Source organism: Maylandia zebra, linkage group LG3 (assembly GCF_041146795.1).
Source record: "Maylandia zebra isolate NMK-2024a linkage group LG3, Mzebra_GT3a, whole genome shotgun sequence".
NCBI lineage: Eukaryota > Metazoa > Chordata > Actinopteri > Cichliformes > Cichlidae > Maylandia > Maylandia zebra.
The window spans coordinates 60,837,963-60,849,249 of NC_135169.1; the positions used below are offsets into that span (position 1 = coordinate 60,837,963).

The window sequence follows — 11,287 nt, forward strand, 5'->3', positions numbered from 1 at the left end:
GTCTGTCTATGTCATCTTTCTGTGGGTCACCTTCAACAACACCAGCCTAATGCCAAATCGCCAGAAGGTGCCCCCTGCTGCCCTCGTTGGCACCCAGAAGTGTTCTGTCTCTGCACCTCAGTACCAATGACAACAATCAAGCTCTGAAAGAAAAGCGTCTGGACTTCTTTAAGTTTCCTTGAAGACGTCTCGATCAGCCAAGGTTTCAGGTGAGCCCACTGTGAAACTTGAACTCACCCTATCATGTGATTTACTGAGGTCAAATGGCCCAGGATGAGAGCGGGCGTTAAGGCATCTGGATTATAGATGGCAGACAGTTGGTGTCGTAAGCCCCGCCCTCTGTTCAAAGATGGTCACTCACTAAATGGCTTCTTCCACTCCTCTTTCAAACCATCTGTCTTCTCTGTCCAAAATGTGAACATTGGCATCCTTGAAAGAGTGACCTTTGACCTCTAGATGCAGATGAACAGCTGAGTGTTGCCGTCACACCCTGAGGTTAATTATGGCGTTCCAGTGCTGAGACTCATTCTATTTACATTATATACATCTGGATGAATGTTTAGTCATCCAGGTAAGAAGAAATGTTCGTCTGGACATTTTCAGTGGAAGAAACATTTTATGACTCATGACTCAAATGACTCAAATGTAACAGAAGGAGAGGATATTTCCCCATATTGACCTCTCTTCTCTGCTACCTGCACCCCAATAGAGCACGTGGCTCTCAGACTGCAGGCTCACTTGTGGTTCCCAGGACATTTAAAAGTAGAAGAAGAGGAAGACCAGCTCTCTTCTGTAGAACCAGTTTCCAGTTTCGATTTGGGAGACAGACTCTCTGCTTTTAAGATTAGGCTTAAAACCTTCACTGTTCAACTCTGGCTCTCTTCCACGGTGTATCTTTTGTCCTATATTCCTGTGCGTTCTTCTTCTCACCTCACCCCTAACTAACCCCTTCAGTTTATTACATGCCTGCAGAATCAGCCAGCGACAGAATCCACTCAAGAACAATTTTATAAACTGAGAACGTTTTTTGGCACAAGACCGGCATCACCATTAAGTACCTATGATAAGCTATTACACAGAGTCACAGTAATTAGCTACATTTGAATTGTTTTCTGTTTTCTGAAGTATGCATGGATATTTTGGCATGGAGGAAACCACCACCCATATTGCTAACAAATGTATTACTCTTTCCTTAGTGGATTATATGTCTGATGTACACACAGCACTAAGCAAATCCCTCTGTCACTATTCTTTGTCTTGAGGGTGATCATAACCTCTCCATAACCTCACATTAGCAAAACCTTCAAAGCAATCAGAAAACCTCGTGAACAAAACGAATCCTTTTGACTAATAATGAAGAACTGCCTGTCTATAAAATGAATGAGGGTCAAGGGGAGGCAGCGATTGGTGTGGGGGATGGGCTTGGATTATCTGTGTCATTACTGCCACAGCTTTCAGTGGGTGTTATAAATACGATGAAACACTAGAAGGTGAGAAAACTGCAGGAATGACAGCTTTGTGTTTTGTATTTCTGGTCTGCTCTGTCCATTTTCAGATAAGAGTAAAGGCGTGAGTTAAGCAGTTTGCTCAGTTACACACGGTTTTAATAAGCACTGTTTCACAGTAGTACATCTCGACTGAGGGCTATCTGCAAGCAATGAAAACCTCTTTTCTTTCTGTGTAAGTCTTAATGCTTATCTGAAGTTCATACTCTGTCAAACCTCAGCTTTCCCTGAACCATCTGTTTAGCTTCTTTAAAAAAGAACCTCCACTCCTCTTCCTTCTTGCAATCCTACCCCCCTCTCTTTTTTTACTTCTCTCCTCTTTCACCCCCTCTCATCTTTCCTCTCTGTTTGACCAAGCTGCACTGCAGCACATGTGCAGTCATTAATTTCCAAGGACAACGCTGCGCGTGACTGCGTGTGCGATGGCCCTGACAGGTACAGTAGGGAACACGGAGCTAAGAAATAGTATGCACAGGTATACACAGAGGAGGCTGAGGAGAAAAGGGAAAAAAGAACCACAGAAACAAGATGAGAAAACGGGGAAAAGATAGGTATAAGTACACATAAGATAATGCGGGAAGAGGAAGCAGGTGGGAGCACAGCTGGAAACTATAGACATAATGAAGTGGGGGGAAGTAACAACACAAGACGCAGAAAACAACATTACAACAATAAAACAGGATGAAACAACTGAACAGGAAACATACCTAACTTAGGGATGAGAATCAAGAACTGGTTCTTGTAGAAAGCTGGTTCCTGATAGTCCAATTCCTTGGAATTATGAGTCTGCCTGCCTATCAATCCCGCTTATTGTGTCAGAGGAGGATATAGCGACGCAGTCTAGAGCATGGATATGGACATTTATTTTTATCCATCCATCCATTCACTTCCGCTTATCCTTTACAGGGTCGCAGGGGGTGCTGGAGCCCATCCCAGCTGTCTCAGGGTGAAGGCAGGGTGCACCCTGGACAGGTCCCCAGGCTGTCGCAGGGCATTTATTTTTATTCCATAAAAAAAACGAGATACATGGTAAGGTGGAAAACTGCATCCAGGGCAGAAACAGCTGCATTATGTTCCTGACACAACTTTGGTTCTTTGCAAGCATCTGCCAAGACAGCATGCTAACGCTAAGCTAGCCAAGAACCCAGAGTGAAAGCTGAGTGAAAGCTGACCCCAGCAGCCAGGTCCTTACCCAGTCAGGCTGCAGCCTCCATTTCTACCTGTTCACCTTTCTAAAGCAGAATCACCGCGGCGACAGCTTTTATCTTTGCTTTGTGCGGTCAGCTTTGTATTCTACTAAGAGAAATATCTTAGAGTCCTCATTAAGGATTTGTGTTGTTGTGTGGAGTTGTAGCCTCAGGTTTATATTGTTAAATGGTGATTATGAGACAGCGTCTCTAAGTAATTCAGTAAAGTACTGCATTACATTTAAGGAGCGTGTTCTGTGCAATACGTGTAATAATTGTGAGTAATGACTCCAACAGTGATCACAACATAGAGGGGAAACACCTCAACAATCATGCACAAAAATTTGACCCACAGCATGCATTTAATTTGCATGAATGTAATGTCTTTATTGCTGATTAGCGACGGTGGTGACAAGAGAATCGACAAGGAATCAGAATCACTAAACTCGAATCAATTCCCGCCGACGGGTGAAACAAAAGGTGTAAAACAGCCAAAAGGTCAGGAGAAAACACACAAATCTAAAATCAACACAGTTTTGCAAACACAAATATCTACACTAATATCTAAGCCAACTGTAAAATTATGATATTATTTTATGCCATGTTAGACCCCGAAATAAAGATTGTGAATTATTATGTAGTTTAAGTTGGCATTATTCTCCTGAATTAGAAGAAGGTGATAATTATTGCAGTATTTAAACTGATTTGCATTGCATTAGACTGCTGATTTATTGTGAATGAATGATATTGTTTATGATGCATTATACTGTTGAGTTATAAGGAATACTGTTCGCAGAAAGTCATCGCCTTATTTGTCTGATTAGAAGAGAACAGAACATGCTGGAGTTTTCTGCCCCATCTCAGCACGAGCAGATAAACAGGGAGCCAAGGTCGTAGCTTAGGCGCTGTGTGAGAGAAAGAATGTGAATGTTTAGGCTTTTATGATAAGATGGGAGAACCAGAGGCTATAAGAGTTTGAGCAATGCTCCACCACTTTGAGATTTGAGGCTGTCTGCATCAGTGTCCATCTCCCACGTGTGTGATCATTAAATCATCGTTTGACTCAACCCGACCGGACCAGTGTTGTTATTGTGGTTTTTCTCTTGTCTCCATCCCCAATATTTTGAACCTTAACACAACTCATAGGCTCTGCATAGCTTATGACTCTAGACAGAAATATGCTGATTTCTTGTCACCTATCGTACTTTCTTCTGCCAGTTCAACAGCTTTCATGCAGCTGTTCGACTGTTCTAAACCCGCCAAAGAGGTGTAGCCTTATGCAATTGTCCAAGTGGCTACTTTTGTGTCTTTTGCAGTTTTCTGTTAAGTGCTTTAAGCCCCGTACACCTGTAGTGGTCCAAAACAATTTGGCACCAGGACAAATCAACAGCAGACACATAATGCAAAAGAAGGCATTGCTCACACCACATCCAGCTAACCAACTTCACTTGCTGGAGCGCTTGAAGTCGCCATCCTCAGGCAAGCAGTAGCGAACGAGTGAGTGCCCCTGCTGTGATGATGTGTGAATAACATTGAATTGTCCAATCAAATTCTTAAACAAGATAGGCAGTCCATGCCAACTGGTCAGGGATGCACAAAATTGCAGCCCGAGGGGCAAATTCAAAGCTCCAACAGACACTCAGGCTCAGACCCCTGTGACTGGAAAAAACTGCAGTCTGTCCACAGACTCCCATTTGGCTGTTACATAATCATCAGAATGTAATCATGTTTGGCCAATAGGGCAGGCAACATGACGTACGAGCAAACTCATCCATTGAAAACTTATTTTTATAGTTGTTTCTCACGATATTTTTATGGGAGTGGCGTCCTAGCGCCCTCTATTGATGAGCCAACATTGCTACACAGGGGAACATGGAAAAACAATGGACAAACGCAGAAAAGACTAGGACACCAAGCAACACAAAGGGAACTAATGAAGAGAGCCAATAGTACACAGCAGCCAAAATACAACAGTCAGGCGTCGTGTGATGTTCCAACACGTTCTGTCTCCCAAAGTGTAACATTTACATACGCTGGGTGACAAACCGTCAACATCTTACGCTTCTGGGTACCCAACACGTCCCTCAATCACGAGATCGGAAAAACGAGGAAACATGAGAACTGTTTGGAATGAATCTAAATATGTACGTTCATTTTACTTAAATGTCTTGGGAAAACACTGTCTAACATCATTAATGTGCTGGTTAAGGTTAGAGTTTGGGCTGGAATACATGGCTGGAACGTGTTTTACCACGGGAGCATCAGTCAACTGGATTTCATCCATAACCCGGCGTGTAGCATAAGAACGTGGAAGGTCACCTTTCGCGTTTCTCAGGAACGCCTCGGGACGTGACAAATCATCGGGATGTAACACCTCGGGAGTGAGAACAGGCTGGATGTTCTGTGATGGGTTTTTGTTTGTTTATTTGTTTTCCTGGGCTGTCTTTCTGCTTAAACACCTGCAGCAGGACAATGATCCAAAACCCAACAGTAAGTCTACTCAAAACCACTGAAAACGAAAAAAAACCAAAGGGACAAAGGTTGGGGAGAGTCCTAGTCAAATCCGAAACCCAGAAACATCTGATTGAGATGTTTTGACATCACCTTACACAGGATGTAGAATCCACTGCAGCTGGATTAAAATAACTGTGATAACTATAGTGGGACAAAATTCATTCAGACACGTGAAATATCAATTGCCAGTTATAGCAACTGCTTGACAGCCAAGAGCAATGCAACCAGTTTATAGGTTTACTTTATGACTTCTCACAGTTCAGTTTTTAGCTTTTTCCATTAATAAACTGCATTTTGTATTTGCTCTGGTTATCTTTGTTTAAAATTACAAATTATTTGATGATCTGAAAAATGCAAGTAAGGGGGGAAATGCTTTTTCACAGCACTGTATAGTGCAGCCTCCACCTGCACTTTTTAGTTGCATCTTTGTGAGCTGCTCAGCTCAGTATAGACATAAAGACTTCGAACATCAATAATGTGTAAACACTGTTATGCATGAGGTCTCTGTCGGCTAATATTATAGAGGTCTCAAAGTCCTTTAAAACAAGCACAAATCCACTTAGCCCAATTACGCAAGAGCCATGTACATAGTCACATGATTCGTTATGAAACATACAACAAGCACACAATCAGACACTAGATTGGAATCATTGGTGATGAGTTGGTGAGGAAGCAGCACAAGCATGAACTATAAAGCCTATCACTGTAACGAGCTGTGCACGCTGACTTAATCACCTGTTAGGCTCACGCTCAACCATCTGAACCCAGGGTAGCAGACTATGAGCGGATCTCTGTCCACATAACCGTCCCGTGTTGACGTCCACTGCCTTTGTCAGAGAAACAGTGTTAAAAAGATTGTTGACAAAAGTGGACAGAGAAGGATGTCCGTGTTGTGTTTTCTCTCACTTGCATGATTAATACAATAATGCCTCCTCTCTTTCAACTCCAAATACCAAACTGTCAAAAGAGATCAGCTCATATCAGAAGCTCTCTCTCTATTCAAATCAGCTGGAGGCGCCGTGTTGTCACTGATCCTTTTATTCTGCATGTGTTAAGTGGAACATGTCATCGCTGATGGGTGTTTTATATGTACGAGTGTTGAGCCATATTTTACTAAAACCACTGCATGACATGCACACTCTGCTGATTCGTCACAGGGTGTGTTTGTATTTGGTGATGCAGACAATGTAAAAGTGTTTTTATAGATGTTTCTAACCTTCAGTCTCTTTGGCGCTTGTGCAGCCTCTGGAGCACAGAACACACACCGTTAATTTTTAAAAGCATGCATTTTAAAGTTAAAGTAGAGCCTCCCTCATTAGGAATAACACTGATAGCGCAGGCAGCGTTAAAATAATTAATTTAACTGAAATATTTATTTCACAAATCGTGCTAGTAAACGATTTTCTGCAGCATTAATCTCATGTGCAGCAGTTTCGGATTTTACCCTTTTTTTAATGTTTTTGAATAGTTATTACCGTTTTATTATTATCATCTGTGATTGAAGTGGGGAGCATTAGCATTAGTGATCATGGACGTTTTAGTATTAATTTAATACCATGTAAATTCAGGATCAATATACTGATGATGATACCAATACTTGTTCAGCCATCTTATGCGGTCATGATATGGGAGATGAATCATCATCAAGTCTGAACCCGTTTTAATGACCATCGTTTTTACTGTCCAGAATAATTACATAAACCTTTCAGCTAGCTTGTATTTTGGAGCCCTGGAATGTATTCAGTTCAATTTAATTCAATTATCTTTATATAGCTTATATACCTCAAGACACTTTCTACTGTAATGTGACGACCCTACAATAATGCAGAGAAAACCAACAATACAGGACTTGGCAACAGTGGGAAGGAAAAACTCCCTTTTTAACTGGAAGAAATCTTTGGTGGACAAACTGAAGAAGAGAGCCAAAGATGATTAAACACTAATGATTAAATGCAGAGTGGTTCATAAGCTCACAGAGAGTCAAAAATGTATGGGCAACAAACACCTGGGAAGCCAGCAGCCTAGGCCCATTGCAGCGTAACAACGGGAGGATTCTCGATCATCTGATCCAGCCCCAACTCGAAAAGGAACGTTTTAAGCCTAATTGTGAAACTCGAGAACGTGTTTATCTCTTAACTCCAAGCTTATTTCACAGAACAGTGTCATGAAAGCTGAAAACTCACAAGTAAGGGGCCACAAGTAAGTCTTAGAGCAACCTAGCTCCACTAGGGTGATCCGAACACGACTCCAGGATTCCTCAGTGTTATTGGCAGTGAAGTTAATTCCAGGCACAATAAGTATCTGGTCAGACACAATGACCTCAGTTTATCTAAATGTAGAAGCAGGAAATTAGAGGTCATCGAGTTCTTACGCATAATGTAATCAGAACTGGTCCCATCACGGGATCCTGTGGAATTTAACTTGGTGTGTGACTTTACTTGGAAAAATTAAAAGGAGTCTATTGCATATGATTCAAACCACTGCACCTTTACTTCCTATGGCATGCACTACTTTATATACTAACATACTTTGGTCGACAGTATCGAACGATGCACTGAAGTCTAGCAGGACAAGCGCAGAGCTGAGTCCACTGTCAGAGGCCGAGATCATTAGTAACCTTCACTAAAGCTGAATCCTGATGAAACTCTTCCTCTGCAGACGATCTGTTAGCTGTTTAACAATTCTTTGGAGATTTGTTTGATAAAAGGAAGGTTGGAGATTGGCCTATAACAGGCTGAGAATGCTGGGTGAAGTGATGGCTGTTTGTACTAGTCTCTGAATGTTTTTCATGTTTACTCAAGAATTTCAACTCATTTATAGTTAAGCATTAGAAAATTGTTTGAATACCAAGACACTCAATGAATGGTAAACATATCATTCTTAACAATGTGCTAGATTAAAAAGGAACAGAAAAAAATGCTATGACATTTAATGATGAATTTCAACCTGCCATAATGCTGATTTTGAGGAACAGTGGAGCTGTGCACACTCGGTCAGTTTTATTTCATTTATTTTTTAAGGGTTATTTGACTCAGTATGCAAAATGCTTTTAAATATTTAATGAGGAAAAAAGAATGTTTGTTAAATGTACACTTCGGCGGTTTGGTTCACTGTTATCACATCAACACTCTTCCTTTACTCCTGAAAGAATAGAAAAAGCAAGAAAACAAACCTTTTGAAAGATGACCAAAACCTGGTGACAAATCAATACTACATAACTGAGTCATGAAGTAACTGTGCTGCTATATATTACTCAGTAACGAAAGGCCACACCTTTTCAGTGGAAGCCTTAATTTGGGTAAGAGAAAAACCCAATCACAAAAACTAAGGGTGGATCCCTCTCTGAGATGTGTGACGGTAGATGAGCTGGGTTGAAAATGCAGACTGAGCCCTCATCCTGCTGTTTACTAAGGTCCTTCTGTTATAATTATTCAAACTTCCCCTCCTTCTGGCTTCTCTCTTTAGGAGTTCCCAGAGCAGATCATCTGCATCTCCATCTCATCCTATTCCTACCACCCTCTTCTGTCACACCAGCCCTCTGCATATTCTCTTTCACTGCATCTATGAATCATAAACTTCTCTTTCTTCTGCCTCCATCTTCAGCATCCTTACATGTCCACTACGTCTCTGCACATGTCCGAACCACCTCAGCCTTGCCTCTCCAAAATGCTTGACCTTAGCTGTCCCTCTGATATGCTCATTTCTAATCCTGTCCATTCTGGTCATTCCCATTGGTCATACCCCTGACAGCTCCAGTTCAGCCTCTGGTTTATGTTAGTCCCACCATCTCTAAAAACCATCCTAGTCCACAAAGAGTCCAGCCTGGCCTCTTCTGTATCACCACTGTGAACCAGAAGGGGCTCAGAGCAGATCCTTGATGTAATCCCACCTCCGCCTTGAACCCAACTGTCCCTTCTACATACACCTCATCACTTTCTCCTTGTCCTCATATACGTGTCCTGCACCAGCCAGACATATGTCTCTGACACTTTTCGTTCCCACATGCCTGTCTTGGAGTGATTTCTCACAGCTACAAAGACACCGTGCAACTCCTTCGGACCATCTCTACACTTCAACACTCAAAGCAATTATCACATTTGTGGGGCTCTGTCTGGGCATAAAGCCGCACTGCTAATTACTGCTCATCACCTCTCTTCTTAGCATAGCCTCAACAACTTTTTCCTCGATGCGATGAGTCATAAGCTTTATCCCACGGTACAACATCCTTGTTTTTGAAAATTGGTACCAGGAAAGATATTCTCCATTCCTCAGGCATCCTGACCCTCTCTAAGACTATGCTTAACAATGTGGTCAAAAGGTCCAATGCCCACTCTCCTGGGCATCACGATCTGGATCAACCACCTTCCACTCTTCATCCTTTCCAGAGTGATGAAGAGTAGAAAGGCTTTCACCTTTTATGAATGTTGAATTGATTCAGTTTGAATCAATCATCTATTAAACCACAGAAGAATTAGACTAGACCTTAATGAGCTGGTAGGTAATAAAACAAAAAATGTTCAAGAATATTAGCAAGAAACGCCCAAAAAGGTCTACATGAAGTCACTCACTGTCCTTTTTAAGGACGCAGATTGTGTTACTGTCAGAACTTCTCTGTTCCTCGCTGTGAAAAAATTGAATAGGTCGTCTAAAAGATGCGAGTAGAGATAGCAGGTTGACACTAACGAAGTCCTAAAGATCGTTTTATGTTTGAAATGTGGCAATTTCTCAAAATCAGATGAATTTTCTAAAATTAACTATAAGGGCTTTTATTTTGAAATGTTCAGCGCGTTACAGCATAATACATTTTTCTGCTTATGTGACGCTGTGGATTAATAAGTAAACCCTGGCCTTAAATCATGCGGACAAATTATTACGAAATTCCAAAAGAGAAAAACGTAATCACAGTAATAACAGTGGTATTACCGATTAACGGGAGGACATATGCGTGGAGGGACAACAATAACAATAAGAATAAGAATAATAACGCAGAACACGATGCAGTTGTCTGTTTTGCAACAATACTACCAAAAATAGAATACTGCAATACTGCCCATTAAAATAACTCGCATCCATCAAAACGTCATCACGAAGCGAGCCGGCCTGCTGAGCACCGCGCGCCCCGCAGCCCGTATAGGATGGTAGTATAAGCTGGTAATTTTCCTTTAGACAACATATAGGACAGCGCTGAGCCAGCATCTGCTGCCGAGCCTCCAGCCCTACGCTGTTCGGGTCTTACCACAGAGGATGGCCAGGAGTAGCGTCCTTAGAGTCGGTGTTCGGAGGAGTCAGGATGGCTGATGGTGGAACGGCTAATTTCGGAGCAGAATAATTCCACCGATGAATGAACGACACAGACCAGCCGGTGTCCCCGGAGATTCAATACGAACCCCAAGCTCCGCCCATCCCAGTTTCCTACGTCAGCATCCATACTGGGTTCACTGGAGCGGCTCAGCATCCCCCTCCCCCTCCGCTATTTCTGTGTGTCCGTTTGCGTGAGTTTGACACCATCAGGGACGTGCAGAGAATTCCAAGCAGGAGCAGCAGTGAGCCATTTTGCATCAGTGTAGCGGACATGTTCGTCCTTTGCTGGCTCAAAAATGAACTCAGGTCAAGATGCGCTGCAGATAATCAGGTGCGAGCTGTGATTTCTCTTCTCACGCTGCAGAAATGTTCGCATTCCCCAGTGTGCGACAATTAGAGGACTTTTGTAACAGTGTATCACTACAGATCCCCTTAAATGTTTAAGTCTGTTAGTGTTTCAGACCTTTCCCGGTCTGAAGGGTCCTCACTAAGGACAGTGACCCGGAAGGATCCGGTTGGCGGCCATAAGAACTGTTTAGTTTCTCGGACAGGACATCCAGTCATGTTCGCCTCCTGTAGCGTGGAATAAAACACCGCCATTCATTCAATTCATGAAAACAGGCGACATCAAAGGATCATTAAAGTCACACACATGTTAACAAATCAGTTCGATTTTCCGTTTCAGTTTTTATAACTTGCTGATTTATTTCGAGTTTTTATTTTCTGGAGTTTCATTCATTATATAAAAAAAATCATTGTGGTTATTTAACACTTAATTAT

At 42.1% G+C, this 11,287-nt stretch overlaps 1 protein-coding gene across 2 annotated transcripts in view; it reads right to left on the bottom strand.

Moving 5' to 3' along the window:
- Window positions 1–10,727, bottom strand: part of LOC101477274 (N-acetyltransferase 16) — a 41,239-nt gene extending 30,512 nt beyond the window's left edge. Inside the window, exon 1 of one of the 2 annotated variants that reach the window (XM_004574799.6) lies at window positions 10,443–10,727. The gene's annotated coding sequence lies outside the window, so the exon portion shown is untranslated. The remainder of the gene's footprint in view (window positions 1–10,442) is intronic. The other variant, XM_004574798.5, reaches the window with a different exon arrangement.
- Between the last annotated feature and the right edge of the window lie 560 nt (window positions 10,728–11,287).